General features: G+C 39.8%; 1 protein-coding gene across 9 annotated transcripts in view; it reads left to right on the forward strand.

Moving 5' to 3' along the window:
* The window catches only part of PCDH11X (protocadherin 11 X-linked), a 495,127-nt gene that overhangs the window by 467,661 nt on the left and 13,706 nt on the right, over positions 1–13,760 (forward strand). The gene's annotated exons all lie outside the window — the stretch shown is intronic.

Genomic DNA, 13,760 nt, shown 5'->3' on the forward strand with positions numbered 1-13,760 from the left:
ACTTGGTAGGATTCTTGATCTGCTCTTATAACACAAAGAACCTATAACCCTTTGACTTTTAAACCTGTAAAGAGAGGCAACCACAGAATAAATGCATTGGCTATCACGACAGGTGTCTTTGGAAATTCTCAGCCATCCAGATCATGGTTGTCCCAAAGGTGCTTTTTCAAAAGGCAACTGGATTTTGTTTTTCCTTGAAGACATTTCACTTCTCATCCAAGAAGCTTCTTCAGTTCTAATTCAGTCAGAACTAAAGAAATCAACACTGATTCAGTCAGAACTGAGTCTCTCTCCCCTTCTCTCTCTCTCTCTTCCCTCTCTCTTCCCTAAGAAGGAGGCAATCACAAACCATTCCTGGCCAAGAAAACTGGAGGGACATGATTCCCAGACAATCTCTGAGAAATGAACATGATTGAACAGAAGACCAAAAAAAAAAAAAAAAATCATCTCCCTACTGAGTGCTAGATTCAATGATACTAGATCTGTGGAAAGAGATATAAAGTGATCCAAATTCTTTTGAGTTAAAATACACTCTGTCGTATTTAGATTTCTGAGCCAAAAAAATATCCATGTTAGGAATAGTATTATTGCCATTCTGTTCAGGATAAGATTCAGAATAACTGTGCTTTGTGCCGTATTTAACGCGAGAGTCGCCTATTGCTATGGAAAATTGCCGGATCTCTTTTTAAAGGAGGGGAGGGTTAGAATTTATAGGATGGGGGGCTTTTATTCTTTTATCTGTCATCCTGGTGCTTGATCGTAGTCATCTCCGGTGACACTCACTGATCTTGTCAAAGCGAGAGTAACGTGATGTGCATTTTCCACAACTGAAACTCTGTTAATCTTAGCCTCGCCGGCTGAAAGGAAACGCTGGCAATGTCAGTCTTTTGCCCTTCTTTTTCTTCTTTCTCTTCTTCTGCTTTTTTTTCCCCTCCCTGACTTGCTTGCCATTATTTCTCTGTGAATTATTGACATAAGTAATGACGCTACTTCAGTTCGGTGAATGTCATAGAATGTCATTGTGGGAGCTGGAGCAGTTTGGTAATGAGAAGAGGGTTGCATTTGATATTGGGGAGAGAAAAAAAAAACCACTCTGGGGTTGGAATCTCCCCTTTCTCACGTTATGTCCTCGTGTCCTTGGACAAGTTGATTCTCTCCTGCCTCCATTTCTCATCTGCAATCTCAGGATAATAGTAGTAACTTAAGCACAACATACATCATTGTCATAACTGGAGAAGTGGATGGTTGTTTGCGCTCTGTTAAGTCTTTTGGTGAGATGGATATTGAATGCGTAGACCCATTACTATTATTCCGCTGTCCACCTATGTAGTTTGCGTTGAAAGATTGGGAATGCCAGGATCCCATTTGAAGACTATGTGCCTCAGTATCTTTAAAATTTGGCTGGGGTATGAAGATCTGAATAGATCTGATGTAGTGATTTTCTGATATATCTCCAACATTCAAAGCATTTCATGTGTCTGACAGCACTTGTTTGTACTTCATGCTGTCTGTGAAATATTAGCAGTTGAGGATAGGAAACTCAGGGTATTTCATCTATGTGTCTATTACACATGAGTTTATTATTTTTTCGCATATTGACATCAGTGTTTGCTTATATACACATGTTTGCATTGTCCATCTGTCTGTCTGAATTCTGTATTCTATCTATATCTCTATCTCTTATCATTACACAGAGAGAGACTTTTGAACATCCTTTCTCAAAAGAATTTCAGTTCTAAATGTGGGGGTTGTTTTCATACTGGCAGAATAAACAATGTTTTTTTTTTTTTTTTCCTGAGCAGAGAATAACATTGTAAAAGTTGGAGAAGTGTACAGTCCAAAGCAACATTATCTGACCAGCTTAGTTGAAGAGATACTAATCAGATTAGTTGGCCTTGGAGCTCACAAAGTTTATGTTCCTCTAAAGTATGTCTCCAAGCAATTTAATTTATTCTTTATTTTATGTAAAAGATTTGTCTGGTCAACCTTTTTAAACACAAGCCTGAGTGGCTCAACTGCACTATTCATTTAAGTATATGAAGGAACCCTTAAAAACTGCCAACTAGGTCAGATGAGGAAATGATAGAGATAGATGTGTGTGTGTGTGTGTGTGTGTGTGTGTGTGTGTGTGAGAGAGAGAGAGAGAGAGAGAGAGGTAAAGATTGAGGTAGAGGTGATAGAGATATTGAGATAAAGACTGAAAAAGAAGCTGTGAGACTTTTCAACCATGACTCTATTTAAAAGTCTGGAAAGAAGGAAATATCTAATTGTCTTTATGACCAGCTTTTGGGTAATGCATTTCCTCTCCCCTTGCAGTAGGCATTGAATTTGTCACGACATGGGATCCTGAGCCTCATGCTGGGATCCACACAGACTCATTTCATAGCTGTAATGTGAGCGAGGCACATGGGCAGATGATCCTTCAGAGTTTTGCTTACATGAACAACCAACTCCAAGGGGTCCACTTACAGGGCCTGCTAATGGAACACCACCTACAGGTTTGTGGTTATTTTTGCCATCTGCTAGGAAGAGCCTGATTCTCTTCCATCTATCTTCCTCTTCCACTAGGGAGTAAACTTACTACCAGATTGCTTCTGCTCTTTATTACCCCACTCTTACTGGTTGGGCGAGATCTTTCTTCTTTTTAGAAGTAGCACAATGTGTAATTCCTGAAACCCGATGCATAAGATACAGTATTGAGGGATTTCCATGCACATGTCAACAATGCAAACGATCTTGGCTGAAGCCATTTTTGCTTCGTTTTCAGTTGCCACAGTACTGGGAGGGGGGATGAGTGGTTTTAAGGTTAGACTAAACAATAATTTGTTCCGTGGGAATCAAGGTCATAGCTGCCTGACTTTTGGCGGGCTGAGCCTTCCGCTAGAAAGCCCGCCAAAGTATTCTATTAGGGAACCTGGATAATTACACAGTGCTGGGGTGGGAATTTCAACTTTGTAACATTGTGATGCTTGGGAGGGAACTCCAGACTTGGTTTCACTTTTGACTGTGCCAATCCTTTGCAGCCAATAAATATGTTCTTTAAGGACATATTTGCTTTGGAGTTCTGCTTTTAGATGGTCTCATCTATTGAACCATGACAGCAGAGCAATATGCCATGGTGTGGGTCCCTTGCTCTATCTTGGAGCTAACAATTGCTCTTGAAACATTGCACTGCAGCTGTCGGAGAGGAGAGGAATCGCCTTCTCACTGCTACCACTGAGAGGTAGCCATAACAAAGGACACGCACAGCAGTCTGTACTCATGCAAAGTCCTTGGCTCCTAACTGGCTCGTTGTTCTTGCTGGTGTAATCAACTCATGTAGGTAAATAGCCAATTAGCATATGAATGCATGGTTATAGTGACAGAAATGCTTCCCCTGCCATTATCTGTCACTTCCTGATAAGGATGCATTGGGCGTCTTTGTGTTAACAAGCTGTTCCATCAGCCACTGACAATGAACCTTCCGGAAAGCCCTCAATATCATCTCTGATGCCTGAAAGGAAAATCATAGCAGGGCTGGGAAAGTTGGAGATTTGTTATCGGTCAAGATAGATCACACTGGCAATATGCACCAACTGCCTAATTCAGGAGTTTCCAACGGGGGGGGGGGGGTACTCGCAGCCCCTGGAGATACAAGACGATATTCCAGGGGGAGAAAACTTGGGTTTTCAAAATAATAGTGTATATGCAAAATTTGTTGCTGTTATTTTGAATTTTTGTAAGGGGGGTGAGAATATATCAAAAGCATTCTAGCGGTGCGGGGTATAAAAAGGGTTGGGAACCGTTGGCCTAATTGATAAAGGTTGCTTCTGGGGTTTGCTCCCACTAACACTGAACAGACAAGCCATTGCATATAAACAGAGAGCAAACTCCACTGATGATGTTACATACAGTAGTTGGATACTAAAACATCTGCCAAAAAAAAGCCAAGCTCAGAGAGCACCAAGGATACCAGATTCTCCTCCTCCTCCTCCTCCTCCTCCTCCTCCTCCTCCTCCTCCTCCTCCTCCTCCTCCTCCTACTCCTCCTCCTCCTCCTCTCCACAAAACCTCCACTCCTTCTATCACTGATGATGTTACCTAGTTGGGTAATGAAACGTCTGCAAGGAAAACAACAAGCTCAGAGAGCACCAAGGATACCAGAGTCGTCGTCGTCCTCCTCCTCCTCCTCCTCCTCCTCCTCCTCCTCCTCCTCCTCCTCCTCCTCCTCTCCACAAACCCCCACTTCCTTCTATCACTGATGATGTTACCTAGTTGGGTAATGAAACGTCTGCAAGAAAACAACCAAGCTCAGAAAACACCAAGGGCTCCCCAGTTCAAACCTTGAGCTACAAATATTTTCTTGCATCAGTATACATCTTAATTTGGAATAATTTCATTATATTTAGCAAATTCACTTTTTTAACCAGCTAGGTATTGCATTTTATTAGATATAACACAGATGAAGACAAAGAGAGAGAAGAGAGAGAGAGAGATTTTGCCAGCAAAAAAATCTGTTTTGTCTTGTTTACTATTCTGGCATGTGTTGCCAATAGCATGAAATTTGTTATTCCTTGTGGTAAAGCCATTAGGTCATTCTTCTCCATCAGCAGCTAAATCATGATTTAAATATGGGTTTGTACTTGTGATTAAAAGTACGTATAATTGTCCATTCTGCCCAGACCGGCTCATTTTCCCAGTGTGCCTTTCCCGCAAACTCTGTTGAACTTTACTATATAAACTAGAATTTAATATCTTTTGAGTTGGTTGGCTGAACAACAGACTGCAGACAAGTTCATTAAAATTAGAGGAATCATGAGAAATTTGGATATTGGTTTACTAAGGAAGAACTTTATTAAGTCATTGACTTTAATTAAGTTAAGGTGGGTAATATCTGTAGGTATATATCAAAATTTGCTACTGATATCTTCTCATCTGGATTCATTTAACTGAGTCCTTTTCTGAAATGACCTTTATTAAGGTAATTGATTAACTCTTTGTGCTTTCTTTTCATTCTTTTTTTTTTCCCTTTTGGGGAGAGAAGATTAGACTTCCAGCTTCATTTGTAGGATTATTAATGACTGTGAAAGGCAACTTGGGCTTGTTAGCGTGTCAATTAGAAATAGACAAAAGCTTAAAATCAATGGGAAACATTGATTGTTTCAGTTCAATGGCTTCTTTAATTTAGGCCATACACACTTAGCGGTAAAGTTCTGGGCATTGTATCGCCTTTGTTACAGACCGGTAGAAAATAAGATGGATGCAAAAATTCCATAAGGTTAGAATGAAACATTACCCTAATTTCTAGAATCCCCATGTGCACCTAATCAAGATGTTTTATACTAACTTAAAACATCAGTATGATGTGGAGAACCATAGTCAACTGAGCTGAGTCAAGAAACTCTCTGGATCATCCTCAATCAGTTGTATTATTGTCATTATTACAGAGGATCACATAGACAGATGTTGAGATTGGATCTGGCATTCTTATCCATCTATTCGAGACCTCCCCAAGGGCCTAGAATAGGTAAATAGGTTTATTGTTTATTTATTTATTTATCTGATAAAATTTATTGGCCGCCCATCTTGCCATAGGTTAACTCTTACAGTTACATCTTAGTTAAAACATAAAATGTTAAAATCAAACCAAAGACACATGGGGAGGGTTGGGGGGGGGAGGTGAGATCTGTTATTACTCAATCAATCACTTCCATTGCTTTGTTCTTGCAATGGGGCCCCAAGCTTAGGCCCTTACGAAAGGATAGGACGGTTGGGGCCAACTTCACATTGGGGGCAAGATGTTCCAGAGGGCAGGAGCAACAGCAGAGAAAACCCTCCTCCTGGACCCCACCAGCCCGAATAATCGGGCTGATGGGACCCCGCAGCATGCCTCCTCTGCTGGCACAAGTTGTAAGGAAGAGATGGCCCCTCAAGTAACCTGGACCCATGCTGTGCAGAGCTTTAAAGGTGATTACCAACACCTTGAATTGCACCTGGAAGCAGACTGGTAACCATTGCAGCTCACAATGCAGTGGTGTTACAGGGGCCATTCTTGGGGCCCCCAAAACTACCCGCTCTGCCGCACTCTAACCACTGGAGCTTCCAAGTGCTCTTCAAGGGGAACCCTATATAGAGCGCCTTACAATAGTCCAGTCCTGGGATGGCTAGGAACTGAACGACTGAGCGCAGGAAATCCAGACAACAAATGTTTGTTGTTTGATGGTGTTAAAGGTATTGTGCCAGCTGTTCCATGCAAAGCTGCCTTTCGGAATTGACTGGTGGTGAATTTTGCCAATGGTGTTCAAGAGGTGTTTCAGTTCTTTTGGGATGGCACCAAGGTACCCAGTCGTACTATCTTTGTTTTCTTCTGCCACAGTCTTTCTACTTCTATTTGCAGGTCTTTGTGCTTTGTTGTCTTCTCCAATTCTTTCTCGTCCATTCTGCTCTCTCCAGTTAATGCCACATCCATTAGCCAGACTTTAATTATTACTATCTGGTCTCTCTTTTGTCTTTTTCTTTTTCATCCTAGGAGCATAATTAGAAATGGGAGGCTTATTGCGGTTCCTCTCACAAAATGTCTATTATGGTAGAATGACCACTCACAGAACACCCAATTATTGGCTAACTAGTGACGTTCCTTTCCATCCATCTTCATAGCATCTTCTAAAATTGTTTGCTGCTTCAGCTTTCCTTGTCTTTATTTTTTTTTTCCCCTCTGACCACTAAGGCATAACCATCTGCCATTTTTATCTTTTCGGAGTAGCTCTAGGTTCTCATTTAATCATTTTTAATTTAAACCAAAGTTAACTCAATTGCTAAAGTAGGATGTCTGTGGGCAACGAGGAAGGAATATACTCGCATCCCATTGCTTAATTTATTTCACAAAGCTCCTGGAGGCATTCCATTGCTTAATCTATTTCACACCTTCCCTGGGGAAATAGCTGGAGAAGGATGCACATAATCTAAAGCCTTATCATTTATTCAGGGGCTTCTAGGGAGAACTTTTCCTGGGTTTCACACACTGCTGACAAAATATCCACTCCTTTGGAGACAGATTAACTGTTTTTTTCCTTGGGAATCCCAAATAATGGTACTGAAGAAATCTATTGCGTGATCTTGTTAGAAGTAAAGTCTTCATCCTGGTTCATCCAAGCCGGGAATAAATAAGCAAACATGACGACTGCTTTGGGAAGAAGGTTACAGTTTATTGCAGAAAGATGGTTCTTCAGGAAAGTGCAGAGGAGAGAAGGGCTGAGCACATGGTGTTGTAGGTTTTTATACCCCCTCTAGCCTTTTGTTTGGAATAGTTTCCTGTTCCTGTGTCCTGAACTTTGAGGCTATTTCCTGTGTCACGTATTCTGACCTGAGTTTAGGTGTGCCTCTATGGTATACTTGATGGTAATGGGTTAGTCCTATTATATCCCAAAAAGTCATCTCCTGCTCCCCTGGGGCTGGGCTAATAACTCTTAAGAGTTTCTTTGTCTTGAGTTCCCTGGCTCGAACTTCCTAATGGTCTTATATCTGCATTTCTTTGCTTGAGGCAAAGAAATTTGGGGCCAGGTTTGGTTTTAAAAAGTCCTTTTGAGGAAAAATATATTTTTCTGCCCTTTTTAATATTTCTTTCTCTGGGCTAACTTCCCTCAATCTGATACCAGAGCCATTAAACTACAGTCAATCTAAAGTCTATTAACCTAAAATCACAACATCAGAAGTGTTTATTTTCTTATATTTCTCAGCTCAGAACAATACATTCAGATGTGATGTTTAGTAGAAGAGTAACCAAGTACGTACCAAGATGCCTTACCTACATTAACTAATGTCTTGGGGTGGGGGAAACAGAAATGTGCCGCCCTTGAGCAAAATTCCTGGAAGAACTTCAATAAAATGAGAAAGCATTTGAATGAATGATGATGTGGGGATGGATCTAGACAGAGATTGAATATACACTGAAAAAGAACAACAAAGATGATTGGGGGACTGAAAGCAAAAACAGATAAAGAACAGTTGCAGGAATTGAGTATCTCTACTTTAATGAAAAGAAGGACTAGGGGTGACAGGATAGCAGTGTTCCGATATTTGAAGGGCTGCCCCAAAGAAGAGGGGGTCCACCTATTCTCCAAAGCACCTGAAGGCAGGACAAGAAGAAATGGATGGAAACTAAGGAGAGAAGCAACCTAGAACTACGGAGGAATTTCCTAACAGTGAGAACAATAAACCAGCTTGCCTTCAGTAGTTGTGGGTGCTCCATCACTGGAGGTTTTTAAGACTGGACAACCAATTGTCCGAAATAGTATAGGATTTCTGCCTGAGCAGGGGGTTGGACTAGAAGACCTCCAAGGTTCCTTCCAACTTCTCTTATTCTGTTGCATACATTGCCCTATCTATGGTGTCTTTAGTTTACATCCACATGCAGTTGTCACAGATTAAAACCATGCTAAAGAAATGTCGTTATGGCATAGCATAATATGTGGGAATGCTTGTAGATTAACCAAGGTAAAACCCACTTTCTATTCTTAATGTGCATCAAAGATTTTGATTGAAGTGCCTTTTCGGGGATCTGCCCAGACCAAAATCACTAAGAAAATGACTTTTTTTGGGGGGGGGAGAAAATAGTCTTTCTTTCTTTTGAAATGGGCAGCCCCAATTTTATTCTCTCATACGTTTTATTTTCTGTTCTTCCCCCTTCACACAGACACACACACACACACAGAGACATTTGTGCATTCTTTCCAGTTGGTATATTTTCATCTTTGCTGCTTTCAAATAGCCCAGTTGGTGGGAAGCTCTTTCCCAGCCATGATAAATTATTCTCTGTCAGAATCTAAATCTGCCTTTTCAAGTCACATCATTTGTGATGAATATATTCTACTAACGTGAATGTGAATTGAAGCTCTGGGTCTAGAATGAATTAACTCCAAGCATATTAATGACATTTTGAGGGGAAGAGAGATGAATTCACGGGCCAAGGAGGTGGGCAATGCCATAGCAGATGGGTGAATTTTTAATAGACATGGAATCTGCCATTTACGACTTTAAGCTTGGTGGCTAACTTTGGAAGAAAATGCAAATTGACTGGCTGCTTAGGTTGCATGAGAATTTTAAGCTGCTGTCAGGTTTTGCTCTGGAGATACGAGGTGTAGAGAATGGGATAGGTCTGGGGCAGGCTTACGATCATGTGGGAATACTGACTGCCACTTTCTTTACTCCCTCGCAAGCTTTCAGTCAGCGGACATTCCTTCTTCCTAAACTGTCCCTGTGGGGACCATCCAAAGTAGCACGAGGAGACGGGCTGTGCAGCACTTCAAATGAAAAGGCAAAAAGGTGCTTTCAGGTATTACCAGATGCATGCATAATACCTCTCTGCAACTCATTAAGGCAAATATGGAGAGATACACCATATCCAGAAAGCCGTTTTTTAAAAAGTTGAAATTGAGACCATCCACCTGCATTGAAATACTTCTATTTGCCTTTGAATCTAAAGTGCTTCATAGCCCTAGTAAGGATTCCATATACTGACATCCTGTGACCTTAGTTGTTAATTTTATCTGCGTTAACACAGTCATCCAGAGCCGTGGTGGTGCAGAGCTTAGAATGCAGTATTGCAGGCTAATTCTGCTGACTGCCAGGAGTTCATCCCTGACCAGATCAAGGTTGACTTAGCCTTCCATCCTTCCAAGATTGGTAAAATGAGGACCCAGATTGTTGGGGGGCAGCTTGCTGACTGCTTAGAGAGGGCTGTAAAGCACCATGAAATGGTATATAAGTCTAAGTGCTATTGCTATCCATGTGTTATAGTCTACTGATTTTATCCAATATTCTTGTCTATTATGCAATGGACATTTAACACTGACTTCAGGAATGGAAACATTCCTTCTCTAATCTAGTTCCAACTTTATCAGGCCTAACCGGTAATGATCTAAGGGAAGGACTCATGAGGGTGCAGGCCAACCACATCTGGATAGCTACACCTTATGTCAACTTCTGCAATGAACTTCGCTGACGCCATCTTTGTTGTTGTTCATTCTCAGTTGCCACATGAAGGGGGGAGGAATCAGGTTGCTTTTACTTTTATTAGACTAAACATAGAACGATCCTGAAGGCGGAGGGAAGGCAGAATTCCCAAAGCTGCAGATACTGATATATCAATGTTATGTATGATTGGATACTAGTGGAAGCTGAAACATTTTAACTTATCACCTATTTGGTGCTAATTTTATTTATCAAACTGGATAAAAATGTCAGTCATTCAAACATTTTAAGTCAACTTGATGTGAAAATTGCAACGCTCGTAAGATTTCCATTTTTTTGTCAGATTGACTAAATCTCTGGGTTAAAAAAAACCCTAGACTGATGTATCACCCAAAGGATTATCTCCAAGATTAGATACATGGAGTCTTTTTACACATTTGATATCTAATAATCAACATAAACTCATGTAGCGTTGTAGGTTCAGCTATGAATGCATTAAAGAATATTTATGTTCCCTCTGTTTTTATATATACAAATTTATTCTGGAAAGAAAATTGGATTACACATTTAGATGCAGTTGTTTATACTAAATAGCAGTTTAAGCCCCATAATGTAAAAAGTTCAGAGTGAGGTCACATAATATACATGGCATCCATTTATAAAAAGAGACGTTTCAATGGTGGTATATTGCCTGCTTCATTTATGGATTTTTATTCATGGGAATCTGTGCTCTGTTAAAATATAGCACATAGTAATTTACTTTGAGCAGATCTTTGAGGAGGAGGAGGAATGAAAGAGACAAGGATATGGTTTGGTTTTTATGTAGATATTAGAATTAAATAGCTAAAACATCAGCTTAAATCCAAGTTGAATCAATGTTTGTAAACATTGTCTGCCACAAGTTTCAGGATGGATTTTTTTTTAAAAAAAAATTCATTAAAAGAGGGCAAGTGCACAGAAATCACCCATGGAGACAATTTCCCTGAGAAAATTTTCAGAACTGTAAACAAACATGGCTAAAGACATTTCCCCATCCCATCATCCCTGAAGATAATTAAAGGTATAGGCTTTTCTAGAACTTGTAATTGTCTCAACAACCCAATTGTTCAGTGTAATATATTAGTTACTTTTATATTCCCAAGTCTGGGTTATTTTTCCCTGCCTCTGGCAGTTGAATATGATCCAGAGCATTCACAAGGGAAATTATAGCACATTAATATCTCACACTAAGCTTCATATTTAGGTGCAACCTAATTGGATTGTAAATCCATTCACAGGGAAAAACTTAGGCAAAACAATTTTCATAATCGTGGAAACTTTTTAAAATAAATGGATGCCAGAAAGACAGAGTTCAAAATGCACAATTTCCAGCTTGCACTATTCTTAAAATAATGTGAACTTTTAATAAGGTTTGCATTAGCTATGTTCTCAAAACCCATTACAACTTCCACTAAATCTGCATAGATTGTTGGTCCCAAACTGCATTTCAAGAACATTAGGGATAACAGATGTTCTTAATTAAAATAAATGCTGAATACGTTTAACATTTCTCATTGTGCACAGAGAAATGAATAGCCTCTCATGATATTGTAGAAGTATCACTATTTAGTGAAGAGACAATTCATGCTAGAGGACAATTCATCATTTTGTTTTTCTTCCTAGACATCCAATTGAAGTTGCCTCATCATCTTTGTTGCTCTTCTCTGCACTCTTACTAGAGTCTCACCATCATTGTTCAGAATTTGGGGAGCTGAAATCCCTCCATCTGGAAGTGGCCAAATTTGGCAACCGTTTAACTCTTATATACATGCAGGGTACCTGGAAAACAATTTTGGGAGTCTCACTGTAGGAAAATTCTATATTAGCAGTTCCTTGTCTTCTGCTTGCTATTCTCTAATGTTTATTGATAATTAAGGAGCAGATTGGGATGTCATGTTAACAATAAGTGCCAAGTGTCCTTTTTATCCTTAGCCATGAATATGTAACAGGGATCACTCTCTCCTCTCCAATGATTGTTCCATTTCTGTTGGATGACAAATGGCATCCTTCTCCTTGTAATTTGCCTGTAGGGTTAAATGACTTTATTATTATTAATGAGTCATTGCTCCAGCTGCCCAGAAATGAAGGAAATAAAAAACATAAGAGACTGAAGTCTAAGTAATTATCAGCCTAATTATTACCTTTCCAATTTCATTAATCTGGTGGATCAGAAGGCTGTCAAACATCCTGCTCAGGAAAAAAAAAATCCAGTCCAAAAATCTGTTCAAAATTTTATACCTACCCAGACAGATTAATACTCCACTAAAGAGATAACTAGAATGAATGAACTAGAATAAATTCAGATGATCAAAGCTTAGGTTATAAGCACCCTACTCAGATGCATAATGCACATTGGTAACTGAATATTCCATATATTCCTTGTTCTGATTTATAATGTATATAATGCATTGAACCATGAGCCATATACATTTTAGCAGTTTGATGAGTAAATCCAGCCTTCTGGGATTAGTTTATTGTTCAGTGTTTTATGGAAAGCCAAAACCTGATTTAAGTAACAATGTCATCATTGCATAAAGATTCTATCATCTATCTATCCAGCTATCTATCTATCTATCTATCTATCTATCTATCTATCTATCTATCTATCTATCTATCTATCTATCTATCTATCTGTCTATCTATCATCTATCTATCATCTATCAGTTAGTCAGACTGTCTCTCTATGTATCATCTATCTCCTGCTTTTATTTTTACAAATAACTCAAGGTGGCGAGCATATCCAACACATCCTCCTCCTCCTCTTTTCCCCACAATAACAACCCTGTGAGGTGAGCTGAGCTGAGGGAGAGTGACTTGCCCAAAGCCACCTAGATGGCTTTCATGGCTAAGGTGGGACTTGAACTCATGGCTTCCTGCTTTCTACTCTGTCGCTTAAAGAGTGTCTTGAATATTTTTCCCCCAATTATGGGCAGAAACTATTTCACTGGGTGAACCTAGAAATACTAGTAGTAGCAACTGCTCACAACCAATTAAACTCCATCCCATTGTCCTCTGGACCCAATATTATTCTTGGACATTATGGAGAAGAGACCACACAAAGAAGGAGCAAATCATTTAGAGAAAATTCTGAAAGGTGACTTTATGTCTTACTAGGAAATTTCAGATGAAAAGGGGCAAGACTATGACTGTGCATTAGCCAGGTCCTTATGTTCTAGGTCTAGAACAGGGGTCTCCAACCCCTGGGCCGTGGACTGGTACCGAGCCGTGGCATGCCAGCAGCTGGTCCGCACAAACAAGCAAAGCCCCATCCGTGGGATGAAGGTAGCACACAAAACCACGCACTCTCCAGTCCGCGGAAAAACCTCTCTCCACGGAACTGGTCCCTGGTGCCCAAAAGATTGGGGATCTCTGGTCTAGAGTGTTGCATTGGATCCTGTGAGAAACTAGATATAGTGACTACCTGCATTTTTTAAGACTTATTTCATGTCTCCTTCAACAAGACATTCAAGAAGAAAGCACCCGTTTCACCATGCTTGAATATGTTAGATTTCTTTAATCTCACAGTGGTAATGTACAGGTACCTTCGTCAAATGGGGGAGGCAGTTATCATAGTCCTATCTAACAAATGTACTTTTATTATTTATGCACGGTTTGCATTGCCTTCTGCTTTTTTTTTTTTTTTACTGAAAAGAAACCTAGAGACAATTTTCTTATCTATAGATTTCATATTTTTTTTCTCCTCTGGTTAGTCATTGGTGCATTTTAGAATGGACGTATTTTCAGCCATCTATTTATCTTTTCAAAATTTATTCT

The sequence above is a fragment of the Crotalus tigris genome, unplaced genomic scaffold (genome assembly GCF_016545835.1).
Source record: "Crotalus tigris isolate CLP2741 ecotype Arizona unplaced genomic scaffold, ASM1654583v1 scf7180000017622.5263843, whole genome shotgun sequence".
Taxonomy (NCBI): domain Eukaryota; kingdom Metazoa; phylum Chordata; class Lepidosauria; order Squamata; family Viperidae; genus Crotalus; species Crotalus tigris.